This window comes from Marmota flaviventris, chromosome 3 (genome assembly GCF_047511675.1).
Source record: "Marmota flaviventris isolate mMarFla1 chromosome 3, mMarFla1.hap1, whole genome shotgun sequence".
In the NCBI taxonomy this organism is placed as follows: domain Eukaryota; kingdom Metazoa; phylum Chordata; class Mammalia; order Rodentia; family Sciuridae; genus Marmota; species Marmota flaviventris.
Genome location: NC_092500.1, coordinates 18,810,661 through 18,837,685, shown reverse-complemented (window position 1 = coordinate 18,837,685; position 27,025 = coordinate 18,810,661). Strand labels below are relative to the sequence as shown.

At 43.7% G+C, this 27,025-nt stretch overlaps 1 long non-coding RNA gene across 2 annotated transcripts in view; it reads left to right on the top strand.

The window, feature by feature from the left end:
- The window catches only part of LOC139705173 (uncharacterized), a 413,615-nt gene that overhangs the window by 243,674 nt on the left and 142,916 nt on the right, over positions 1-27,025 (top strand). The window contains exon 1 of one of the 2 annotated variants that reach the window (XR_011707044.1): positions 18,970-19,025. The exons of the other annotated variant lie outside the window; for it this stretch is intronic. This is a non-coding gene — a long non-coding RNA (uncharacterized lncRNA). Of the gene's footprint in view, positions 1-18,969; positions 19,026-27,025 lie in introns of those variants that run through there. 2 annotated transcript variants of the gene reach the window in all.

The following is a 27,025-nucleotide window of genomic DNA, read 5'->3' as shown; positions in this document are numbered from 1 at the left end:
ATGGCAGGTGGGGAGTTCAGGATACAATTTCAGGGGAGGATACTGGAGAGGATAAAGTACTGTAGTTGGAGCCACGGGCCTGATAAGAACTCACTTTGAGGGATACTGACTCTCCACAGTGCGATACAGAGCTGTGAGTCTTAGAAAGAGCTGCCAGGGAGGAGAAGGATTCTAGGAGAGAGTTGTAGTCCTTAAACCACGGCAGAGGAGAGTATTTGGATAGGGAGGGCTTGATCTGCAGTGTTGCATGCTGTTGAGAAGAGATGGAAGGACCAAAAGATGGCCCTTTGGATTTAGTGACACGGAGACCATGCGTGAGCCCAGCAAGAACTATTTCAGACGTTGTGAGAGTTGGAGTCAAAAGCCAGTTTTTTGCAGAAACTGGATTCATGCATGGAGAAAGTTGTGGCACCCACAGTAGATTCTTTTAAAGAACTTTGGCTGTGGAAGAAACAGAAGGGAGGAAATAGGTAGAAGGAGAAGTGAGGTCCAGGGAGAGATTTTCTTTAGGATGAGTTTGTTGACCATGTTTAAACGGTTTATGATAGTGATCGTGGGGTTGGTCGGGCATCTAGAAAAGACAGGAGGGAGAGTGGAAATGGACAATGTAAGGATGCAGACCAGACCCACATGCCTCAGAAAGCCCAGGATTACCTCTGCTGATGGAGCCAGAGAGGAGGAGGAAAGAGGAGACACAGAGGTCAGTGGATTCAAAGCGACGGTAGCAAGAAGATAGTAACATTCCTATTTGAACTTGTACAGTTCCTGAAAATAGGAAGCCCTGTTTCTGTAGGAAGGGAGAGGGAGAAATGTCTCTAGCCAATTATGTTTGGGAGATTCTGTGTTAGGCTAAAGCAATCATCTTCACCATAGGACTCCTCAGAGCCTTTAATTCTCCAGAGTTCATTGTGAGTGGCAAAGAGGGGGCTGTAGGAGTCAGCATTTCCCAGTGGACCACAGGGTTCTCTGTGCTCGGCATCTCACCCAACCAGTATTTTCACATTACATCCTCTGGGAAACACTGTGCTGCAAGAGCTCCTTCATTAGAAGAATCTGAAACCCAAAGATGGAAAGGGAATTGTAGAAGATCACTTGGCTGGACTAGGAGCCATGGAGGGCTGGGTTTCTGGGCACAGTCTCTCGCTCCTGTTTATGTTGTTTGACCTGAGACCTAGATAGAGCGTCGACCATTCAGTTCTACTTCAAACTATGGGATTAGACAGAGAGACATCCATTAGCCCTTGGTGTATGACAGGGAATTCAAGGTGGGACACAAATCTGACTCTGAATTCATCCTGTCTGAAGCCTATAATGGAATCTGCTGTGTGTCCTTGAGCAAGTTATTTAATTTCTCTGTGTCTAAGTTTCCTCATCTATATAAAAGGAGTAATTGTGACATACCTGACCACGAAGAATTGTCACGATAATTAAATTGAAAAATACTTATTAAAGATTTGGAATAGTGTGACCCAAGTAGGTGGCCAGTTTCTGCTAACTCTTATAGGTTGAGTATCTCTTACTCGAAATGCTTGGGAACAGAAATATTTCAGAATCTGGAATACTTGTATATTCATCATGAGACATCTTGAGAATGGGACCTGAATCTCAACATAAAATTCATTCCATATATAGGATATATGCAAGACCTGAAGGTAATTTTACATAATATTTTTAGTGTGCCTGGGCTTTGATTGTGACCGTCACATGAGGTCGGGTGAGAAATTTCAACTTAAGAAATCACATGAAAGCTCAAGCAGTTTTGGCATTTGGAGCATTTTGGATTTTGGATTTTTAGATTAGGCACACTCAACCTGTACTGGGAGCAGAGGGGCAGGTGTGTTCCAACCCATAAACAGGTCAGCGGAAGAAGCTACTCTGGCCAAGGAACAAAAAAATGCACTCATGTGTCAAGTGAGATAGAGAAGAATAATGGAAAGAGAATCATCTTTCCAGAGGCCTGGCTCTGCCTTTGGGATTTGTGAGACACCCCTGTGTCTTCACAATGAATCTCCCTGTCAGCTTAACCTGGCTCAGTGACTTGCAAACAGACCTAATGACTATAGTGGCCATGACAGGATTTGAACCTGAGTCCCCTGGATTCTAGGCTAGCGTGCTGATTATTCCCACATGCAGATGGTTTAGAACCTAGAAGTAACTCATCCAAAAACATCTCCTCCCAGAGGAACAAAGTAGATCTTTGCAGCCAGCAGCAGATTGTGTCTGGGATTAAATTTAGTGCCCCTGGTTTTTCAGAACCTGACTTTGACCTTCCATCTGTTGCAGCCACTGGCCCTCTGGAGCTGTTAAAAGTGTTGCAGAGATTGAAGGCACCCAGGGTGGCTAGAGAATATTTTAGTACCTCCCTCTAAGATGCTCAGCTCCATGGTTAGACTATGACATCATTGAGGAATTGATGCAGTAGATAATTTTGGCCTATTGCTGTGTCTCATCTTGTCATGAGCATCCATAACTCCAGAGTGTACTTCTCCCTGCCTGGGATTTTGGCCCTTTGTTTGCTGCCTAGGGAGGGTCTGATCTTGTGGAGCTCAGACAATCACCCAAGGGATCTTGGGAAACTGCCACTCTGCTGCCCCAGCCCCTGGGCATTCTGACTCAGTGGGTCTGGAAAGCACTGAGAAGTCGGTGTACTTGATGAGCCACCCCGGATGAACCTGATGTAGGAAATTGAGGCTCTGCTCATTAAAACCACTGTTTTATCCAGACCATCTGGAAAGAATCCTAGAATGGAGGAATGTATGAATTGGGATTTTTGAAAGCAATTTTGATGTTGAAAGTCAGCTATGTAGGGGCTATTTTTTTAAACTTGAGCCTCAGTTTCCTAGTCTATTAAATGGGGCTAATAATGAAACAGCATCTCACCTGAGGTTGCTGTACATCTCAAATGAGCTAAATGAAAACAAAGATAGTTTGTAAGCCATAAAGCCAGTAGCAGTAGTTACTTTGTATGAAAATATGAGTGTTGGTGCTGGAAAGAGATCTTAGTGGTTATGTAATATGACACTTAAATTTTCAGCAAGTGAGGGCTGGAGTAGGAACCACATCTTATTTTCCCCATTTCCCTTGACCTAGCTCAGAGCCCAGTATATAGCAAAAGGCTTCATTTCTGTTGATAAGGACCCAGTATTTTTAAGCTTTTGAATGCAAATGAGTCATCATCCAAGATGCTGATTGGCTGACACCAGTTCTATTTGGTTGGATACTAAATAATGAAGAGGAAAAACTGGTTATTAATGCAGAGAGCCTAGGAAGGCGGCAGTGAATAGCAGCACAAAAATAACTTCAATAATTATAAGCCTTACTAGCCTGTCATGACGTACTTTATGAGTCAAAAATGAAGTGTGTGTGACATGAGATGAATCATTCTGTGAATACGAGAAGGAATCTTACTTATTTAAATGTGTTTTGTCAGCAGTAATGCTGTATCCTGAATGATGTATGCCCTTAAACAAAAGTGATGAATAACTTTGTTGATCTAACATAAGAGATGTGATTTTCTTGTTAAGAAAAATCATGGAAATTCAGAATAAAGTTCGTTCTGGCCCCATCTTCATAAAAGATTACAACACACTTAAGTAAGTTTTCATGTATCAGTACCCTTGCTCTTTGGGAATGTATGACTAGCATTTTAGTTTTTAGAATTGGATGGGTGGGAATAAGAACATATTTTCCCTTTATCTCCCTCCAAAGTAATCTTTCAATATTATATTCTTACAAGCTGCTTGTCTCCCATGCAAAAATGGTTGTATTCTCATACTCACATTATTTGTGATGATTCCATGATTTCTTTGGGGTGGGGGAGGGTATGTTTCTTTGGTGCATTGGTATCTTGCTTCCAGAACAAGATTTACATAGAAATATTAGCTTTACCATCTCCACTGATTTGTTGTGATATGTTTAAGGTTCTGGATTTCAATAATGGATTCCTTTTTTCAATTCTGAGTTTGAAACCATTGAGAGGCCCACACCGGAAGCAAACGAAAGGAGAATTCCAGGTTTCCCTTACCGATCAAATGTTGAGGATGTGATTTTAGGCCATGGCTAAGTGAGCTTGTGTTTCCCTTGTGAATCAGGTGGCCAAGACTGCTAGTTACCACCCAATATTGTTTTTGGTTTTTTACTTTGCAAAAGATTCCCTGCGGTTTCAGAGGAGCACATGATCACCCATGTCCTATGTCCCAGCCTCCTTTGTAGCTAAGTATAGCTGGACAACAGGATTTAAGTGGTGTGTGTAACTACTAGAAAGTTAAAGTGAAGTCTACCTTTATCTCTTTCCTTCTTTCTGTGAACTGGAAGATAGATGTGATAGTTGGAACTCAGGAAGCTATATTAAACCACAAAGTTCTATCTATATGTTCACTGTGATAGAAAAATGAGACAAGAGGATCTGCTTTTCTGATGGCCAAAAATACTGTACTAGTCCCAAAGTGCTTACCTCAGGATTTCAGGGAAATAAGAAAAAGAATAAACTTCTATATACTTAATCCCTGTTATTTGGGGGTATTCTGTTATTTGCAGTCAAACTTAATCTTAAGCATACTGGAATTTATAGGTCTCTTTCCACAGGGAGACCCAGATCTAATGGCAGAGAGAAAGCTTGATGGGTCTTCTGCAAACAGCATAAGTAAGAATGACTCCAAGGTGGCTGAGATATCAATATCATGTTCTTTCCTCCAAAAAACAACCAGGTTAGTCATTGTGTTATCCAGGGAGAAATAACTGGAGGTACCGTGTGAAGGTAGGACTAGGGATGTTATGGAGGAGAGGCCCTTCACAGGAAATGTGAGACTTGGGGGAAAAAGTTCTTTTGAACCCAACATGAATGCCTCAAAGATTGCAAATGTTGTAGGGCAGTGGGAGAGGGCCTGGGAGGAGGAGATGGGAGAAGTTTACACTAGGTTGCTAGGACAGCACCTTATATTTGCAAAATGGGGTGTCAAAGAGAGGGCAGGAGTAGTCATTTTGGCTGGATTAAGTTCTAAGTGTTGGAGCTGAAAAGCACCTTAGAGAGCATCTAAAGGCCTCTTGGTCTATTTGGGATGCTATAACAAAACACCATAGACTGGGTACCTTCTGTTCACAATGGAAACTTATTTCTTGGAAGTCCTGGATCAAGGTCCTGGCAGATTCAGTGTCTGGTGAGGGCCTATTTCCTGAATCAGGGATGATACCTTCCAATTGTGGCCTCATATGATAGAGGGGTGAGCTTGCTCTTTGGGGTCTCTGGTAAAAGTATGAATCCCATTCACAAAGTGTCTTTCCTTATGAGCTGATTCCTTTCCCGAGGACTCATCTTTTACCACATCACTTGGGAGGTTAGGATGCAACACCTCAGGTGAGTACCAACAGTCAGATCACAGATGGTTCAGTATTCTTTACTTTACTGACTGGAGCCAGAGTAGCTAAGAGACTTTTTCAAAATTTGGTGACAGGTTTTCTGTGGGTGCCATAAAACCAGCCAGCACAGAGCTCCAGTCTTTCAAAGGTCTGGATATTTCCGCTGGGACTTTGGTAATTGGGAGGGGAAGAGAGGATCAATAAAAGTCAAAGAGGAAGATGTGAAAAAGGCTTGAAAATAGGGTTATTATATGTTCCCCAGACAGTAAAGTAGACTCTAGTTGGTTACAGGGTTTTTGTGTTGCTAAGCGCTAGGGAGGTGGGCTCATTTTTATGTTTCTCAATGCCAGATGGAAGGCCTGTGAGTTTATGTTTTGGACAAGCAAGAGCCACTGAGCTGGGCATGGTGGTGTGAGCCTGTCATCACAGTCACTTGGGAGGTTGAGGCAGGAGGATTTCGAGTTCAAAGCCAACCTCAGCAGATTAGTGAGGTACTTAGCAACTCAGAGAGACCCTGTCTCTAAATAAAATATAAAAAAGGACTGGGGATGTGGCTCAGTGGTTAAGCAACCTTGGGCACAATCTCTGGTACCAAACAAACCAACAAACCAACAAGAACCACTGAGGACTTCAGAGCCATTTATTTCCATGTGACCCTTGACTAGGGCAACATGCAGAGGACGTGCAATGGGACTTGAGCCCCCTCAGGGGCAGTTTGACTAAACTAAAAGGGGAGATGGGCTAAAGCACTCTCCAGTGACCCACCAAAAGCTCAAGCATCTTAGCACACTAGGACTCTCGCCCCCACCCGGACTCCCTTGTTGGTTTGAGGTTCCAGCTATCTCCCACTTCTGCACCTTTTGTGCATGTTATTATCTTCCTGGGATTAGCCTCCCCACATTCTTTGCTTGACTAATTCTGCATCTTCAGTTTCCCTCAAAGGTTTCATCTCTTCCAGAAATACGTCCTCGGCACTGGTGTTCATCAAGTTAGGCCAGGTTGTGCTGCGGTGACCAAGAAGACTTCCCTATCTTAGTTATTGAAAATAAGGTTTGTCTCTCCTGCATATGACATGTCAATTGCAAGTCAGCCAAAGGAATAAGATCATCACAGTGTTTAGGTCCTCCAGAAGGATGGAGGCGCCATTTCAAAACCTGCCCAATGTGGTGGAGTGAAGGGAAAGGGAGCATGGGTCACCATGCACTCTCTCTTAAAGTTTCTGCCCAGAAGTCACATATGTCACTCTGGTCATGTTTTGTTGACCCAAGAAGTCACCTAGTTAAGTCTACTTTCATAATATAGGTACATAGAATCTTCTCCAAGGAAAAGGAAAGGACCACAGTTGTCACTGCACCCCACACCTCCCCATTTTTAATCCGTACAAATCTAAGTCAAGGTCCCAAACACATTTCTATTTTCCTAACTCCTTCTCCTCTTCCTTCTTTTCACTACTTACTAGGTGCCAGGCCCTGGGTGAAGCCTTTTCTATCCTCACTCTCTTTCAATCCTTGTAGTAACCCTGCAGAGTCAGTTATTAGTTTCAACATGTTTAATTCCTACAACATACTTGGTAAGAGAGACTAGGATTATCCCTATTTTATAGATGGTGATACTGGGTCACAGGAAGACTGAAAGACTTGACCAAGGTCACAAAGCTAACAACAGAAGTAGGATCTGACCCCAAGCAATCTGTCTTCTTAATCAATACCATGACTATAACGTGAATTCTTGCTAGGAGCCAACCTGTGTTCTAAATGTGTTACGTGCATTAACTCATTTGCTCCTGCAGTGATAACTTTTTAATGTAAGAATTATTCATAATATCATTTGACAAATAGAATGCTAAGGCACAGAGAGGGTAAATAATTTGTCCAAATCACACAGAGGTCAGTGGCAGAGGTGGGGTTTAATCCTGGGGGTCAGGCTCCGGGGGCAGTGCTCTCCGCTACTGTGCTGAATGGTCACGGCACTTCTAATTTATGACCTGCTGTGTCCAGACCCATCTGCAATGGGACCTGATGGGTTTGAGTCTGAATTTGACACAAACAGCTGATCTATCCCATGAAATGAGCTTTTTATACTTCAGTGATTAGTTAAGTGTGTGTATCTGTGATTGCTACATAACTTTCAAATTATAAATTCCAGTGTTGGGTCCCATCTCTTTTCACTAGGACTTTGGATATGGCTGTGAACACTGTGTCTGTTCTGATTCGATAAGTTGCAGTTCTGTGTCCCATGAGATCTCACGTCCCACATCAACCCATGCAGAGCAATTTGTTCATTCATCTACTCGTGCACTCATTGATCCCTTTGATGAATATTTCTCAAACCCTGCTAAGAGACAGGCTTTACTATAGAGACTGAGGACACAGAATTGAGCAAATTAAGGGAGAGGGTCAGGTGCTACACAAATAAATGAGTGGTGAGCACTAGGAAGAAAAATGAAGGGTGGATGGGAGATAGGGATTGATTGCCAGGCACAGAGAGCAGCTTCTTTGGACTGGGAAGCTAGAGAAGAGCTTGCCAAAGTAGAATAGCAGGAGTGAAGAAGTGAGCCATGTGGAGATCTGTGAGGAATGTTCTAGATCCAAGAGACTAGCAAGTGCAAAGGCCCTGATGCGGGAGCACGGGTGATAGGTTTAAGGAGAGGCAAGGAGGCCAGTGTGGCTGGAGCAGAGCAAGTCAGAGAATACTGGGACACAGGGAGAGTACAGGGCAAGGGAGGGGGGTCACTTAGGGCTTTGTAGGCCATCATGAGGCCTTTGGATCTTATTTTGAGAGAAGAGGTTGCCTCTGGAGGGCACTGAGCAGGGAATCGCTGTTCACCAGCCATGCTCTGACTGCCATGTGGTGAACAGAAAAACTGAAGGCCCACCAAGAGGGGTGGTTGAATAAATTACAGCACAGAGAAACCACGGATTGAGCCATTATGAAGATTAACTTAGAGCGTGCCAGCTGATTTGGAGGGAACTCCAGGAGGAAATGTTGAGTGAGAAAGCCAAGATGCAGAAAAGTATGGACAACATCCCATTTTTACAAGGGCTTCCACAGCTTCCATATGCACATCAGTTTGCCTTTATGGAAGTGATTATATAACTGTGGGGAAAACTGTGGAGAGATACACATGAGAGAGTCCACACGGTCTACAGAGGCCGTGAGGGGTGTGAGGTGTACATGGGTGAGGGAGAGACCAAGGAAGAAACAAAGTCAAAAAATAATTGGTCTTCTAAAATTCAGTGTGTCTCTATTGATCTCCTTTAAGTATTTATGGAACAGAAATGTGTGTGTGCATAGGCATTTATAGATTCACATTGTATAAGCATTTATTGTATTATATCTTACATATATGTGAGAAGACACTCTACTATAAATGTAGCATCAATCCTATGACACAGGTAGGACTTTCCTCACCTACCTATCTATGGATTTAATTTTGCAGTCTGAGGATCAAACCTAGGGCTTCTTGCATGCTAGGCAATTGCTTTGCCAGTGAACCCCAGTTCCTTCCTGTCAACCACTTTAAAAAAATTTTTTTGTAGTTGTAGATGGACAGGATGCCTTTATTTTATTTGTTTATTTTTTTATGTGGTGCTGAAGATCAGACCCAGTGCCTCATACATGTTGGACAAACGCTTTGCCACTGAGCTATAACTCCAGCCCTGTCACTCACTTTTACCAGGGGAAAACTGAGGCTCACTGAGCTCAGCAGCTACACAGGAAGAAGCTCCCGTGTCTGACTCCACAGACTGCCTTTCTTCTTCTTCCCCACATTAATCCTGCACCTATTTCCCTTCTCCTACAGGGGAATAACTTTCTTTAGTGAAAATGGAAGTAGCTGTCACCTGAGAGCTTTTCCATGATGAGATAAAAGTTTTTCTGAAATCTTTAAACCCTGGGAAAGCACTTGAATACCTAACTCAGATCTACAGGGGTATGGTATTCACCAAAGGGGGTGTTTATCAGACCATCATTGGTAAGATGGCGACTCCTGCCCATGACAGACAAAAGCAACTGGAAATTCTTCTCACTGGAAAGATGAATTGCTCATGTGAAAGGAAAACCAAAACAAAGAAAGCCCTATTATAAAACAAAGAAAATGAGTGTGTTGAAAAAGATCCAGAGAAATTGGGACCCTTGCACACTGCTGGTGGGATATAAAGAGATAGAACCATTGTAGGAAAGAGTATGGTTGTTCTTTAACATAGAATTACCATATGGCCCAGCGCTGGGGTTGTGGCTCACTGGTAGAGCACTTTCCTAGCCTGTGAAGGGCCCTGGGTTTAATCCTCAGCACCACATAAAAATAAATAAATGAAGGTATTGTGTCCAACTACAACTAAAAACTGAATATTAAAAAACAAAGAATTACCATATGGCCCAAGAATTCCATTTCTGGATGTATGTATCTACCTCAAGTGAATTGATAGCAAGGACTTGAAAAGATAATGGCACACCCATGTACATAGCAACATAGCCCAAAGCGGAAACACCCCACATATTCATTGATAGTGAACGGATGAACAGAATGTAGTATATACATATGATGATATTATCCAGCCTTAAAGAGGAAAGAGAATCTGATATGTGTGACAGCATGGGTGGACCTTGAAGACATTATGCTGAGTGAGATAAGTCAGATACACATAAGGAAAAATATTGTGTGATTCCAATTATGGGAGGTCAGAGAGAAGTCAAATTCCCAGAGACAGGAGTTAGAATAGTATTTGTCATGGTCCCAAAAGAGGGGAAAGGGGAATCAGTGTTTAATGGGTACAGAGTTTCATTTGGAGAAGACAGAAGAGTGCTGGAGGTGGACGGTGACGATGGCCCAACAGCAATGTGAATGCACTTAAGGTCACTGGACTGTTCATTGAAAATGGTTAAGATGGTGAATTTTACACTATGTATATTTTACCATGATTTTATGAAAGAGAAAGAAATGAAAGGAAAGAAAGCTCCATGAAACTGAAAATCCACCATTCCCAGGGGCTAGTTCCTATGAAGACTGTGTCAGGAAAACTCACCAAAGCCTGGTGAGTCCCCCTTCTTGGAACCCTTAAAAAAATGCGATGGATGCTTTTGTGCTCCCCATTTCACAGCATCAGCTCTCTCTCAGTGACCCTGGAAGGGTGCCGCCACCCGTCTGGCTCTCCTAGATTTGTTCCTTCTCTCACAAATGACGTTACAACCGATTAATTGCATCCAGATCCACAGGCTCCTAGGGGAGGAGAGACGATGGCGGCCATCAATCACACAGACAAGCATGGAGACAGACTCCGTGGGAAGCATCACCTTCAGAGGGAACCTGTTGGAGTCGAGAAAATGCTAGAAGCGTACTCTGGCAGAAAAGAAGAGGGTGGAACTCTGATGGGAACAGAGGCAATAATCATTGGAATTTCCAAAGATCATCCAGGACTCCATTTCAGTGTCAGTGGTATTTAACCTTCTTTTAAATTTCTGCCTTTCTCTATGGAGGCTGTCTTAGAAAAACACTTCTCCCCAAGGAGGGCAGAAATTGGAAGCAGCAGGGTGCTTCCAAAATCACCTCTGTGGCTGGCTGCCAGCCAGCTCGGAGATCACAATCTTCGGTTAGGAGAAGATCCTCGAAAAGCCCAGCATTGTTTCATATTCCAATGCCTCCTTAGGCACAGGGATACCCTGTTTCTCATTCTCTTTGCTTGTAACCATGAATCTGGAAAGGAGAAGATGTGCTATAACAGGTGTAGATGAGCACCGAGCAGACAAGTGTCAGCACAGGCTGGACTTCTCAAACGGGGCATCACCTGACAAAGCATACTGGGTCTGTAGGGAAAAGCCACACTTAATCAGACAGCCAGCAGAAGACAAAAGTTTGTGCTGAAGACCTAGGACATTTCAGGTGATGGGAAGAGGAAGAATGAGTAGCAAATCCAAGACTCAAGTTCTAGTATTGCTAGGGAACATGTGGCTTCCAAAAACACCACTTTAAGTTGTGGGGACAAATAATTATGGGTAAGGGAAGGAGGGGGATGAAGTGCTTCCATGTACAATCAGGTGTCTGTGGCTACAGGTGTTCTGTACCTTAACCATAAACTTTCTCCCCAGCCTGGAATGTAAGTATGAATTCTAGGGCTTTTGATTTTCCTCCCAATTTCCTTTCTCATATTCCTGACCTGCAAAAATGAATGAGCCCCCCCCTCCGCCCCCGTCTCTGTCTTGTTCCTTATCTCTCTCTTTTAGATATGGAGAGAGAACAATTCCTCAGTTATGAATCAGACTGCCTGGGTTCAAGTCCCACATCCCTGGGCTGAGGGTTGGCCAAGGGGCAGCTCTTTGGGGGTGGGGAGTTTGGTTGTAGCCAAGGGGCCCCTAGCAATGCTGGACAGAGGCGGGGCCCCCCACACTCCATTGTCTGGGAACCGATTGAAGTCTGACAGCAGTTGCTGTCTCTGGTTGGCTTTGTTAATTCATCCCACATGTTTCCTCTGCTGGCTGGTGAGACAAACTCCAGTGTCAGGTCGTGCCTGAGATCAAGTCAGAGCGACTTCCCCCTGACATCTCTGTGATCCTGGGCAGATGCATGTCCAGGGCAGGGCAGCATGACCACCCGTCCACGAAGTCTGCATGTGTCAGAGGGAAGCGCGGCTTGGGATGAGAGATTTGGCGAGGGCAGGTAGAGGAGCACGCACCTCTGGAGGGGCGCTCTGGGTGCTGAGCCCACCAATAGGCAGGAGCAGCTGGCTGGGGAAGCGCAGGCTTCACTCCCGGGGGCTATTTTGACCTTGTGAGTATGGGTTTTGTTGTAAGACCTATCAAGTTATAAGACACACTCTCTGCTCTTCTTGCAATATCTTGTACAAAGAGCAACGTCCTCCCTTTCCTTTTACCAAGGAGGAAACAGGAGGCAGAGCAATGAGGGGGCTTGCTGAAAGTCACTTGCTGAAAGTGGCAAAGTCTGAACTTGAACTTAGGTGGAGCAGTCTGTGCACTTTCTTCCCCTTGAGGAGGTATGGCTGATTTTGCAAATCCTCAAGAGAAGGGAATAGTAGGAAAGGGCAGCACAATGTAGGGAGATGCCTGCTGACACCTGTTCCTCGGTCCATCCCCTTTCTCATCTGGAAAACCAAGAGCTTATCTGGTCTTCAGGTCCTCTGAACACTATCTCATCCTTTCTCTTCCTTCACTTTTACATTCTCTCCAATGTAGAGCCATTTCTGTTTTGTATTTCCATAGCAAATGCCAATTCTCCAAGAGCATTTGTCTCCTTCCCAACATCAGGTCCTGGCAGGGCTGCCCCCCTGGCAGGGTGAACCAAGCATAGAGCTGGAGGATACAGAATGGGGGTGGTGGGGTAGCACCTCTGCCCAGGCTTTTGTCTTTGCCTGAATTCCTGATCATGCACCAACTCCCACACAACCTACAAAGCCCAATGTATCTGTCACCACTACTGAGGAGCCTTTCTAGTACAGCCACCTGGTCTCAGATTCATCCCAGCTGCTACTGTAGTTCAGACCTGCTTTAGATACATGATTTTTTGGGCTTGTTGCTTGTTCATATACCTGTCATCTCTACAGGCATGTGTGTGGTGCTCCTGAATACAGACACCACAGCTGCATCATCTTTGATTCAAGAGTGCCTAGCATAGTACAGTAGTTGGTGTAGAGCAGAAACTCAATCAAGGTTTATGGAGGGAAGGAAGGAAGGAAGGAAGGAAGGAAGGAAGGAAGGAAGGAAGGAACGAACGAACGAACGAAGGAAAGAACAAACCCAGGAACCCAAGCTGTTTGGCTCTTTTCTGTAGTTACAAAACACTCCAAAGTGCCTGGGCCAGTCGGCAAAGCTGCACCACTCTCTGATGAGGTCTTGCTTGGTCTCACTCTCTGCTCCCCTATCTCCTAAGCCTCCTCTATCTCCTTCTGTCTCTGGCACAGCTACCCCTTTGAGCAATGTAATCAATTTTAGCAGACCTCATTTCCCTTCCCTTTAAAACTTGGAGAGGTAGAATGAAGCCCCCTTTCATTCCTCTTCAGTAAAACTCAGTGGTAACTTTTCAATCCTTTCTGCCCATTTCTGTTTCCATGACCATTACTCTCTTTGTTTCTTCTTCTGGAAAGCTTTACTTCTCACTGATATCAATGTGGATGCAGAGAACACCAGGCAATAATAAGCTTTTTCAAAGCTGATTTCTTAAAGCTTATTGAAATGTTCCCCAATTACTTACTTTTTAAAAGTAGAAAATGGGCCAAAACTACAAGGGAAACAGAGTTCATGGGGTTAGAAATAGTGTTGGTGGCAAGCACACATGGCCCTTCTGTGAGGTAAGGTTTACACGCTTAGACAGAGAGAAGCATTTGACTCCATCTGTCCAGTGCTGGGCAGAGGCATTGTGTGGTTCTTAATGACAGATTCAACAGTCATTAAGTCAATAATTTTTTTGAGTATCTGCTATGTTAAGTTCTGCTGTTGTGATCATCAGACATGGCCACTGGTTTCAGGGAATTTTCATTATGTGGAGAGAGAAATCAGCAACAAAATAAGCAAAGAAACAAAGAGTTGGGAGCTGAAACAGAAAATCACTGATGTGGGTGACTTAGCTCAGATAAGATAGATGGGGAAGGCTTTTCTGATCTGAGACCAGAAGGTAAAGAGCAAGAGAGTTTAAGACCACAAGAAGAGCATGTGCAAAGGACCTGCAGGATAAGAGAGAATAGGATCATGACCTTGAGGGTCAGGGTAAAGCAACTGAATTTCAGCCAAAGTTCAGTGGGAGACCACTGAGCATCCTCAGCCAAGGAGCAACATGGCCCACTTTTATGCTAGGGAGCTTTGTGGCCTGTGGAAGAGCAATGGTAGAAGGAAAGAGACTGGTTAAAAGGCCGGGCATGTGTCCAGGATGGAGGTGGTGGCCCAGAGAAAGAGAACTGGGTGCATTTGGATATACTGGGGAAACAGAAAGGAGATGAGTTGCTGATCAGGTGGAGGTAGTGATGAGAGTGAGGGAAGAATGAAGGATGGCGGCCAAGTTTCTGATTCCTGTACCCTGGGAAGTCATCTACCATCAGGGCTGGAGAGGGGCACAATTAGGAGGTGAGGTGCAGGACAATGCAGATCATCTATTTGTCAGCTTTCCAAACACCTCTGATCCATGCAATAAGAGCTGGCCCATCACAGTAGGCAATAAAATTAATAGTTGTTTCCAGTGTTTGGCAAATGGGATATCTCATTTGGTCTTCAGGACTTTGGCCACCTCATTGAGGCCACAGTGAAGGGCTGGAGATGTAGCTCCATGATAGAGTGCTTGCCTAGCATGTGCGAGGCCCTGGGTACAGCAAGGGCATGCCAGGTGGCTATGGAGCTGGGTCTGAGGGCAGAGACAACTTTCTGTTGGTGAGTGATTGAAGACTCTGAGGAGATAGTGACATTTAAACTGAACCTAGAAACACGGATGATAATAAGTACAGCTCACAGCTTCATGGCTCTTCCCTGTTGTCAGTGCTTTTCGCACACTGACAGATTCCATCTCCACGACACTCTGAACAAGTTCAATTTCACTCACTCCCCTAATTTACACATTAGAAAACTGTGACAGAGAGAAGTTCGTTTGCTGGAGTCGAACACTACTTAATAAATGGTAGAGCAGAGATCTGAATTCAGATAGTCTGGCTGGCAGATAAGAAAAATGAACAGTGGCCCAAGAGAGGAGATGATTCTGGACTGGAGGTAAAACAGGCCCTACCTGGGACTCAGTGGGTGGTGGTCAAGGAGAGAGGAATCACAGAGCCCCTGAGGTGGCGACTTGGGCACCAGTACAGGCAATACTGGAGACAGTGACGGTCCATCTTTTGTCTGTGCTGTATACAAAAGGCAGCAATCTGGAAGAGTCCTTCACACCACTTGTGTGGCATGAAGAGCCCCTTGTAATCCCGTTTGATCTGGGCAGACAGGGGTTTCCCAGCCAGAGTTGGCATGCATGTGTGTAATGTGAAGACTTCACTGGAATGTCACAGGGATCACCATCCTGCCCTTCTGACCTCCCCGGGAAATTATGACCAACAAATGAGATAATGAGACACAGCCTGGCGCAGTAGGGAAGCCAGAAAGCTTGAGCTGAAGTTCCACATCTCTGGATTCTAGTGCATTCTAGCTAATGTCACTGAGCCTCCATTTCCCCACTGGAAGCAAACTGGAAGTCATTCCTCTCCTGGTGAAGGTCATTGTTAGGTGGATGCACTTGGGAAGTGTTTGGGCACTGTGCAAACAGAGGGGGAGATGCTGTATTCATAACTACATGTTGGGAAACGGGCTCCGCGGGGAGTGTATGCCATCCAGGCAAATCATTTCCATTGATAAACATGTGTACGATTGTCAAACAAAAGCAACAGAGTAGTCCAAGTTTCCAAATAATGCTCTTGAAACCACTGAAATTTAAGCCTTGAAAAGGGATAGGATGTGCTAAGACAGTGCTTAGTTTTAAATCTCTCTGGGGCATCCCCAGCCAGGAATCCATTTATTTCACAAGCATTTTTTAAACACTGGCCTGAAAACTGAAGTGAAAAATTCAGAAACATTCCCTGACCTCATTTAGGTTGCATTCAAGTGAGGGAAGTTAATCAAAAAACCAATAATCAAACAAGTAAGCTTGTGTTAAGTACTGTGAGGAACACAAGCAGGGACTGAGGGGAGAGTGACAGTTGGTTTACATGAGTGGTCACAGACAGAAGGAGGAAGCTATGGGAGGAGAAGCTATTTTAGAAAGAGGACATTCTAGACACAGAGCTGACTGGGGCTGAGACCCTCATCCAGGAACCTGTCTGCTCTGTTCAAGAAACAAGAGACCCTTGTCTCTGTAGTGTCTTAAAACAGGGAGAACAGTGACAATAAATGAAGTGGGCAGGGACCAGGTCATAGGAGACATGGCAGAGTTTGCCTTTATTCCAGGTACAAAAGGAAGTCATTGGAGGGCCGGAAGCAGGGGGACATCACTCGAGCTAAGCTCCTTAAGATCCCTCTTGCTTCTGGATGGAGATAGGATTGAGGAGGGATAAGAGTGAGCAGGGCAGGACTCATCCAGAGAAAGTCATCCAGGCCAGAAGGAAGAAGAAGGGTGAGAACTTTGGATATGTTTGTGAGATTGAGGCCAAAGGACTTGCTGATGGATTAGATGTGGGTGGTGAGAGGCAGAGGAGGTGAGGAAGGCTTCCAGATTTTGACTAGATAGAAGGAAGCTTTTGAATAAATCTTTGCACTCTAGATTCTCATAGGTCTATGCTGTCTTGTGAGACTGTGGTCAGTGGGGACCCTGGACTTCTCTATACCCAGAGTAGTTTAGTCATCCAAATGAACAAGACCTGCCCAGAACAAGACTATTTAAAACAAGAGAGCTAGAGATGCACAAAAATAATAAGAGAAGTTCAGGAATAGAAGTGGGAGGATTGTTCTGGGTTCTTTCCTTCTTGTCTCTTCAATGAGATTATTTATTGACTGATTCTCTACCCCAAGGATTTACCTTCGTAACTGTGGACAAAGCCGGAAGTAAAGACAAAAAGCCCTAGAATGTTGGTCCTCACATTCTTTTCCATCTTGGCTGGAATTTCTCTTCCCCTGAAGTTTTGGAGATTGCATTGCCATGCTGGGCCCTGGAGGAGCAGAGAATGGAAGGTGGGTGGGGAGACACTGGAGGCCATAGGAGAGGAAGTCAGAATTCACACAAAAGGAGAGGCAGAGATGATGGGGAGTGTGTTTCTTATGCCCCTCTTCCAACCTCACATCCTGGGCTTGGGGGTCACTTCTACATCTACCACGGATGACAGAATTAAAGGAAAGACTCACACCTGGAGCAAAAGCCAGCCAAAGAGAACTCCAGCCTTTCATCCCTAAGGTCTTGTAGCTCTGCCCTAAGTTAACCCTGAAACAAGAAAGCGGGCTTAGTGGAGCATTTGGTCCAAGGTTTCATAATCTCCTATTTGACGGCAGCTGTTGGTACAAAGTGTAGAGTCTCCTGGATCTGATTATGTAACAGATGGTTCTGTTTTCAAATTTTCTCCAAGTATTCAGATGTTTTTTTCACTAAATTCATATTTCCCATCTGATGCTACCCCCTGGGGCTGAGCTTTAATCTGGGTTGTAGTTTGGACGGTCTTCCCCCCCACCCCTTTGAATCTTTTAATAGACTGAGAATTCCCAAAAACCACCAAGCGTCCGCAGGGCCTGCAGGATGACTACAAATGAATGCAGGAGGATTGTTCTCTGGGGCAGGTCCTGCCCCAATCAGATCTCCTGCCAGAGGTGGACTTGATGTGCTGGGCTTGGAGAAGCCTCAAAATCCAGCTTCAATGATCTTGAGATTGAACAGTGTGTTCCTTTCCTCGGGGCAGCACATTAGCACATCAACATTCTTAATGGCAAATTAAAACCCCTCTAGTAGAGAATAAAGGCACTAAGTAACTGTGTTACTGGCCCATTATGTGTCCCTAACTGTGTCACCTCACTCCGCAGTAGGGCTTTCCGTTCATTATTTCCAGGTTCTTTTCCCACTGCCGTGTATTAACGGCCTCTCTATTCTTTCTCTCCACTCCAGCTGCCTACAGCTGTCAGCCACCCACTCGAGCCTGGCCTTTCTAGTGTTTTCCTCTTCCTGCCAGTATTATGAAATTTAATTTATAACAACAAAAAAAAGGACTTTCTGGGCCTCCTTTTCTTTATGAATTTCTGGCTTCTTTCACCATTTAGAAACTTCCCTGGTTTCCCAAGCACCTGCTCTTTGGAACTTCCTTTGACAATGCTGCCTTTTCTCTGCCATGTGTATGACCCCAGTAGACACAGAAAAGAGGAGAAAGGCTTGGGAAAGTGGAGCCTGCTCTGGAGTGAGGGTGGTGCTAGGGAGAGAATGTGCCGGTTTTAGAGACCTAGTGCTGGGCCATCTTGTGACATGTCAACAGTCACCGTTCACATAGTAAATAAGGGGGTGAGAACCTCTAAAACTATAAGATAATGAAACTCGTACAAATCCCTGGAGTTTCAGAAAGCAGTAGCTTTCCCATGGATGAGCTGAGAGACGGGGGACTGTTCATTTCACATCTTTGGAATTCCACTGTGTCATCTGGTGAAGAAGAGTTGTATGTAATGACTACTAAGATAATTGCTGCTGCTGCCTCTAAGACCACTAGAAGGAAAAGACTCAATCTTTTTTCCTTTGCATGTACCCCTCTTATATAAACATTGAGCAGGGTCAGTTACCTGAATTGTGGGACCAATGGAAACGAGGGGCCGGACCCTTACGTTCAAAGAAGATTGGGAGTGTTAAGATATTGACTGCAGAACCAAGACCAAGCCTGGGTCTTTCTGAGCCTGGGCCTTGTGTGACTGCACAGGTTGCTCACCCATGAAGCTGCCCTTAATACTCCAGCTATTCTGGTGCCATATGTCGGCTCCTGGGCAAGGGCATGGCCACTTGGGGAGATGTGGTTTTCTTAGGAAGAAGAGGTCGTTTCCTAACTCAATCCAATGAATAATATAGCTGGATCCTCAGATGGAAAACTGGATACTAAAATATATTTCTTAAGCTTCTCTGCCCTAGTTCTTGTCCCTTGGGTCTAGATGTCCAGAAACTTGTCCCTCTGCATGCTGGTGGTTTCAGTACAATGTCTGTCACTGGATGGCCGGCCCCACGCTTGGGTCTATGATCATGAAAGGTGGGTAATACTTTAGGTTTTCTAATTTTATATTATTCTCTTAGTTTTTTTTTTTCTTAGTGAAGATAAGAGAAAGTTTTGTTCAGCAGAATTATTCTTAGAAATACATTGTACCTACGTGGAAGAAATTCTTGGATAAATTTCTAGAGGAGGACGGTGAAACCCCAAGGATATATTTACATAGCAGAAGCTAGTTGCTAAACTGCGATGCACAAGATGAATGTAGGAATTTGTGTGGCTCCTGGAGGGATAAGGGGAGGAGAACAAGAGAATAAAGGGAGATGGGAGATGAGTCAAGGCGACAGGGCTCGGTTTAGGAGATAAACAAGAGGGAGAGATACCTTGTGGCTCAAAAGTGGAAGGAAACTTTAGAGTAACAAATATTCAAGAAGGAATTTTTTTTTTCTACTTGTTTGATGGGTGATGTAATTGACCTCACTTTCCCTGGACTCTGATAGAAAAAAAAAATTTAGTAGCATCTAGATTATGTACCACATGTGTTTATGTGTGATGTTTGTGGGCAGGTACACACAATCCTTTCTGTGGGAAGTGTGAGTAGATGCTGATTTCTTGTGTGCTATTTGATTTAAATCAAATAAAGAGTGCATCTGTGAATAGGACTCACGGCAGAAGGCACCCAGACTTTTTAGTGGCTACATAATTGGTGACAGAAGTGACATAACAGGTAAGTTAAAGCAATGTCCCCAGAACAAAGACACAGGGAAGACCTAAGTTACATTGCATTCTTTCCTGTTATTCCTGCTCTTGCCTAGGTGGCAAAAAGTTGTTCGGAGTGAGAGACATCCATGAAGATGGTAACACCAGGGACAAGCGCCATCTTTGTAAGGTCCAGCTCTCGGCCCCCACTCAAGTATGGGTATTTTTTCTTCAATGTCATTCTTGAAACATATAGGGTGGATTTTTAAAGACATCTAATATTCTTAGAGCCTTCTATTGTGTATTCCCACATTTCTCTTGTTTGTAGTGTGGGAACTATAATTAGGGCTCCATTTCTGGGCAGATATGTTTCTGAGCATTCTGGAATTTCATAAATCTTAAATCATATCAGGATACATGTCTGTGGAAACTTCCCCCTAAAATAGAAATGCTGTTATAGATCCCACAGTCTTCATATTTTAAAAAAATTGATAAATGAGTAAAAATGCAATTTAATCATTAAATTTTAAAAAATCTGTTCATGCTTCTTATCTTCTCAGAACTCATTTTCCTACTGCATGTAATGTATGCTTTATTGATAGCTTCTCCAATCTGTGTAAGATGATATTTCAGGGAACCAAATGAGGGGGATCATGGGTATATGGGAAAGTACATTCTCTAACAAGTAATTTTCTAAGAAGTGTGCTTCAGTCATGGTTCTATGGCTGCAGGAAACAGACTCCTACAAAAAGCAGTTGAAATATATGGAGAAATTTTATGGGCCTCTAGAAGGAGGAAATGAGCAGAGTCTTTGTTTTACTTGCTTCTGTTGTTGTAATAGAATACCACAGACTGGGTAACTTATAAACAATAGAAGTTTATTTTGCTCACAGTCCTGGAAGCTGGGAAGTCCAGAGCATGGTATTGGTATCTGGAGAGGGCCTTTGTTCTATGTCATAACATGTTGGAAAAAATCTGGGGAACTCATACTTTTTATCAGGAACCCTCTCCCCCAAGAACCAGCCCACTCCAGCCATAATGGTGTGGAGTTGATCCAAGAGGGTGGGGCTCTCATGGACCCCCTCTTAGAGGCTTAAGAGTCCCACCTCTTAATACTGTTAAAATAGCAATACATTTCAATATGAATTTTGGAGGGGGACAATTAAACTATACACTCATGTGAACTTTGGAACTGGATAGTCAACAAAAGAAATCAAGACCCCTGAGATAATTCCTTCCATCTATCATTAGGCTGGATGAGAATTACCTTTACAGTTCCCACCTTGACCCATTGATTTATTTTTTCTCTTCAGATAATACCATGTAGGTTGACAGTAACATCTTTTGTATGAGTTATTAATGTGATGGGTTCTGAGATCACTGGATTATATATATATATATATATATAATCTCGATATAGCCATCATGTGGTTTTATAAGGTGATGGTGGCAGAGCTGAAATTTCCACTTAGGAGGACAAGGGGCTTTTTCAATTCCTGAGGAACATAGCTCAGGAGAGCTGAAGGAACCTGAATATGGCATTTGGCTGAGACTTAGCAGATAAATAAGTTGGAGGGGATAGGATTTTTTATTTTATGTATTTAATTTTTTGTACTTTAAGCTTTAGAAAAGGACTTTATTTGGGGCTTAACATTTGGGCTTTCATTTCACTGAGAATTGAATAATTACAGGGAATTATGTTATGTAACTTTGGGATAGTCTTCATTGTATTAGTTGGGTTCATTGAATAACCTCTGGCAAGCTCTGCTGGACCATGTGGCTGGGCATGATTGGAGATGTGAAAGAGAATAGACTGATTCTTTGCTGGATGGGAAAATTAACCTTGGAGGTAATAAATGTCCTTTTCCAACCCAGAGACCTCTGGGCCAACAGCTGAGTGTCTCCAGAGACTCAGGAGAGGATGTCAACAGTGATAGATATTCTGAAGAGAGAGAGTGGCATCTTGTCCTGGATTGCCTAGGATTAAAGGATTCCTGGGATATGGAGTTTTCATAGCTAAAATTGTGAAAGTCCCAGGAACATTCCAGGAAAATAGGGCATCACTCTTCCCCAGGAAGCCATTGGCTCTGAGAGCTGGCTGGGTTCCCCTGACTGGTGGTGAGCAGGAAGATGTGGAGGGAACAGCTTCCCCAGGTGGCTCACTGGCCCTCAATTGTTCTTAGGTCCTTGCTTCCTTGGTCTCAGTGTGATTTTTGTCACCAGTTTGGTGGGTTCTTGTGCCTTCTCTCAGAAGAGTCTGGCAGATGCACAATATCACAGGAATGAGGCTCTTATTAGGGAAGCTCATGCTTCAGCCAGAAGGGAGACAGCACTTACCCAAAGAGTCAGGTTGACTCCAGCAAAGGACAAAGGTGCACAGCTTTTACGGCACCTGAAGGGTAGGCAGGTTTCCAGTCTGTGAGGTTCTTACGTGTAGAGGTAGAATTTTAGCTGTGCCTGTTCTCTGCATCATGCTTCTTCATGAGACACGTGTCTCATTACCATCTTAAGTCTCCACCTCCCCAGGTGTGTTTCACTATGCTCATGAAGTAAAGAACTGCAGGTTACTTTAGTGACAATTCTACACATGCATTAGCCCCTTACCATCTGGAGATGCTCCTTATCATCTGGGAAATTCCTAATATTATTTTCAGAACAGGGCAAACCATTGTCCTGCTTCAGGTTTGAATTTAGTGACCTTGTCTTGTCTTGTCTGGCTTCGTGGTGTTTCTGCTGACCACATAGTCTCAGAAGGCTGAACTGATTTCCCAACCTCCCATCTCCTGCTGTGTTATCTTAATTTTATAGCCTTGGAGACTGGTCTACTTTTTAACTCCTAAGTTTCTGTCATGCCTGTTAACCCCGTTAAGAATGAGGGCTATCTTTGCTGCCTCATTTCCCCACGAGAGATTTGACTTTCTTAATCTGAAGGGTGTCCTCCTTTTTTCAGGGGGAGGATCCCTAACTGTCTCACTTAGGCTTCTGATTTGAAGGCTGGGTTTTAAAACGAGAAAGGAAGAAGATGCCAGTTCTCCTAAGGCCTCAGTTTGAAAGTTCTATAACATTGCTTCCACCATATTCTTCTGGTCCAGGTAAGGCCAGCCTGAATTCAGGAGGATAAGAAATAGTCTTTCGTTTATTGACAGAGCAGCATACATGTACAAGGAGAAAAGGAATTGATGATGACCATCTTTGGAGACTCTCTGCTACAGATATTTTGTAAATTATAAGGTGCACAGGAATGTAAAGTGTTAGTATTCTTGTAAGGGTCTTAATATGGTAAGTCTTATCTACCCTGAGATGAGTCAGATGGTTTCTATCTATAAGAGCTTCTATTCTAAAAGGATAAGCAGATGTGCAAATATGTATATGCAATACAGCATGATGTGTGTGTATGTGTACATACACACACATGTGTTTACACACAAGTATATGTAAAGCTCAATATCATTTAAGATGTATACAATGTAGTGATTTTTTTTTTCAGCTTAAGGGTGGTAGAAAATTCTTAGACTTCACAAACAACAGAAGGTGTTGGAGGGATGAATGGGAATTTGTGTGGTATAGAGAAAGGATAAGAATATACCAGGCACTGATAAATCCATAACAGTTTAAGAGTGCATTGTTGGAACTATACGATGGGAGTGTGAATTTGAGTATGAACCCTGAGAGATTCGGTTGAAGGAGCAGATAGAAAACAGCATTGAGGGTCTTGTCTGCCATGTTGTAGAAATGATTTATTTTAAAGTTTAGTTTTGCTTGTTTTTAATGTTTATTTGAGCAGCATTAAATAATAACAATCACTAAAGCTCAATGAACATTCACTGTCAGGCACTCTTCTATATTCATTTGGTATCACAGGGACCCTAGGAGGAAGATTACCACCCTCATTTTGCACCTGAGGGAATGGAGACATGGAGAAGACCAATAACTTGCTCAGTATCCCACAATTTATAAATGGTTGTGTCTAAATCTGAACCAGGCAGTCTATCTCCTTAACCACTAGGCTATATTGTCATCTATTCACTTGAGGACAGATGGCTTGGTGTAAGGAGAGCCTGGAGATGTTTCTACAACTTGAGAGACCACTGAAATAAATCAGAGGGTTGTTGAAACATCCTTGGGAAGGGGGTGGGGCAGCGCTAGTGGAAAGAAGAGACAAGGATGAATTCCAAAGCTGTTAATGAAATCAAAAGAATAGGATTCAGTAAACAATTGAATCTAGAGAGTAAAGAAAGACAGACTGAGGAGGAGTTCAAAGTTTCCAGTTTGGGTGAGCCAATGAATGACAGTGACTCTGTCAGGAACAAGAAATGGGACAGGATCGTTTGGTTTGGAGGGAAAGACAGTATACAGCTTTGACACTTTGAGTTTGAAGTGCTCATAGGATGACTTGCTAGGGGTACGTGGGAGGCAGTTGGAAGTAGGGCTGGATTTAGCGGAAAAGGAAGTTTCAAGGGAGGAGTGGTCCCCAGTATCAAATTCAATAGGAAGGTCAAGTAAGTTAAGGTGTGTGGAGCTACCACTGGATCTGTAAATACGGAGGTCAACGTGACCTTGACAAGAACAGAATAAGTGGAGAGGTGGCTGGAAGCCAGCCTGCTGTGGGTGATGAAATGAGGAAATGAAATCAGCAAGGGGTGGTCTGGATTTCCAAGAACTTGCCTGGGAAGAGAAAGGACGGGGGAGGAGGGAGGGAGTGAGAGAGAAATTACATAGAGATTTAGGGAAGAGAGGAATTATTTTCTTGGCTAGTTTGCTTATTTTTTTAAGGGAGCAATCTATTTTCTGAGGCTCGTGAATCAGAGAGGAGAGGAAGAGGCTCAAGATGTAGGAAAAAAAGGGCACTGCTGACAGATTGAAGTACCCGAAGGAACTCAAGCGAAGGCGAACCAAAGCCCAGTTGGGAAGATTCACTTTAGATAATATTTCTCCTTTTAAGACAGAAGGGTAAGAGATGAGAATGTTTAGAGAAATGGGTTTGTAGTCATATGGTGGTTAGGAACTGAAAAGTTTCATAATCGTCTCCAAGAAGTACTAGCAAAAGTCATTTGTCCAAGGATGAGAAGGCCGGGAACCTAGAGCAAGATAATAGAGAATGGAAGAGACCTTGCTGAACAAGATGGTGGAAGGGAAATCTCATCCTTGAAGAATTCATTATGTGCTAAGCCTTGTGTTATATCTGTGTGAATAATAATATGGGAATGATCAATAAACAATGGCTAGGGTTAGATCCCATGGAATTGTCTTTACAAAGTTGGTGCTCTAGAAATATTTATTGAGTTATTGATGCTTCCTTTTTGTGACCAAGTTTGCAGGTAGGTCTCTCCTCTGATTCAATAAATGAATATTATTGAGATCTTCCCAGTGACTTAGGAGGCAGAGGCACGAGGATCACAAGTTTGAGGCCAGTCTCAGCAACTTATTAAGACCACCTCGAGATAAAAAATAAAAAGGACTGGGGAAGCAACTCAGTGGTAAAGCACTCGTGAGTTCAATCCCCAGTACCTCCCCTACAAAATAAAAAAAGAAAAGAAAAAAATATTAATTGAATATCTATTTAGGAAAAAAATAAACCTCCATGCTAGAAGCAGGGGAGGGAGGACTGTGTCACAGGGAGCTCAAGATAGTTCCTGCTCTCCAATGGCTTCCAGGCTAAGTACTGAGACATCAGCCAGTTCTACCTTTCTTACCCAGGTTGCAAGTCCCTGAGGGACAATCCAATGTCTAGAACCGAATCTCAGAGGACTTTGACCCCAGTTCTTCTGTCATCACAGTGGCTCCCAGTTTCATTACACCATTATGATGGCGTTGCCACAGAAATACTTCTAATTCTTAAACCACTAGTTCTCAACGTGTGGTCCAGAGCATTAGTATCTTATTTAAAATGCAAGGTCCTCATACTTTTACCAAGTATTAGCACCATGTGTTATATATGCTAGCATATTAAATTCTTATCAATAGATTTATCTACATTTTCCAGAGAGAGAGAGAGAGAGAGAGAGAGAGAGAGAGAGAGAAAGACTAGGTTAAATAGTTTCCTCAAAGTCACATAGGTAGTAAGTATTAGGACTGGGATTCAAATTGAGATTGGTTTCTAATTTTTAAGCCATTAAGTTATAGTGCTTCATATATAAGGGAAGTTTTAGACTCTCTCCACTTTAAAAAATTTGTTCTCTCTCTCTCTCTGTCTCTCTCTCTCTCTCTCACACACACACACACACACGCGCGTGCACAGAGTTTCATCATCAGTTGAAACATTGGCCTAATCAATGCCTAATCACCTTCCCTGTCCCCCCTCATCTGAAGTCAGAAAGATTCCCCAGAATCCACTCATCCTATAGCTCCTCTCTTCTTTTCCAGAAGTCCTTGAAGCTCCCTGGAAAGCACAGTGTTTCTATAAGATGGCTCTCTGCCTTCCATCGCACCTCCACAGGTGCCTGGGCTCCCTCGCTCGCTCCCCTGCCCTGGCCCTCATTCTCTCTCAGTAGGCAGCAGCTGTCTTACTCGTTTTCCTCAGTGAGTCCATCATTTCTGCTCTCCATACAGTCACTTTGGCAAGAAGTGAATTATGGACCGTGCAGCGTACCAAGGACAAGCACCGAGAAAATCATTTCCATGAAAACATGCCTGTGCGTCAGCTCTGGGGCCGCTTTTTAAATTGGCCCCGATGGAGGGAGGATACTTTCTGGAAAAATAGGTCATTTTATCCCACTTCTGGAAGCCTCCTTTCTCACCCAGACTGTGGTTGGGTCACCAGAGTCTGAGGACTACTGTTAACCCTCTTGGCACCCAGGACTTGGAGGTATGAGGTAGCTGACAGCACCCTGAGTGCTGTGAACCTGTGCTCTGCAGCTATCTGGAAAGGTGGCTGCTGGAGTCACTGGCTGCTGGGATCTTCCAGAGTGTTCAATTCTCTGTTGGGCGGGAGACACATTCAGGGCAAAGGGCTTGGGCTTTTTTTCCTCTTGTGGTATTTGGCTCTACTGAGCTCAAATCCTAGCTCAGCTCTGGCAGGGCTGAGGACTGTATAAGTGAAAAATAGTGGAATGAAACCTCAGAACACGTTATGACCTTCGAGAAGGTTTGGTTTGGACTGGCTTCTAGAAATGGTCTAAGTCTTTTGGTTGCAATTTTTTTTTTTTTCCAGAATGCATTTTGAACTTCTTCAGAGAGCTGTCTGTAGCTTCTTAAAGGCCCTGCTGAGCCTCACTCAGCCCCTTCCTGTAGACCCCCAACATCCGATTAGGATAAAAGAAGGATAATGTTAGGAGTTATCATTAATGAAGGTCAGGTAGCAGGAATGGGGCTAAAGAGCTTCACAACCCTAGTTTCACTGAATT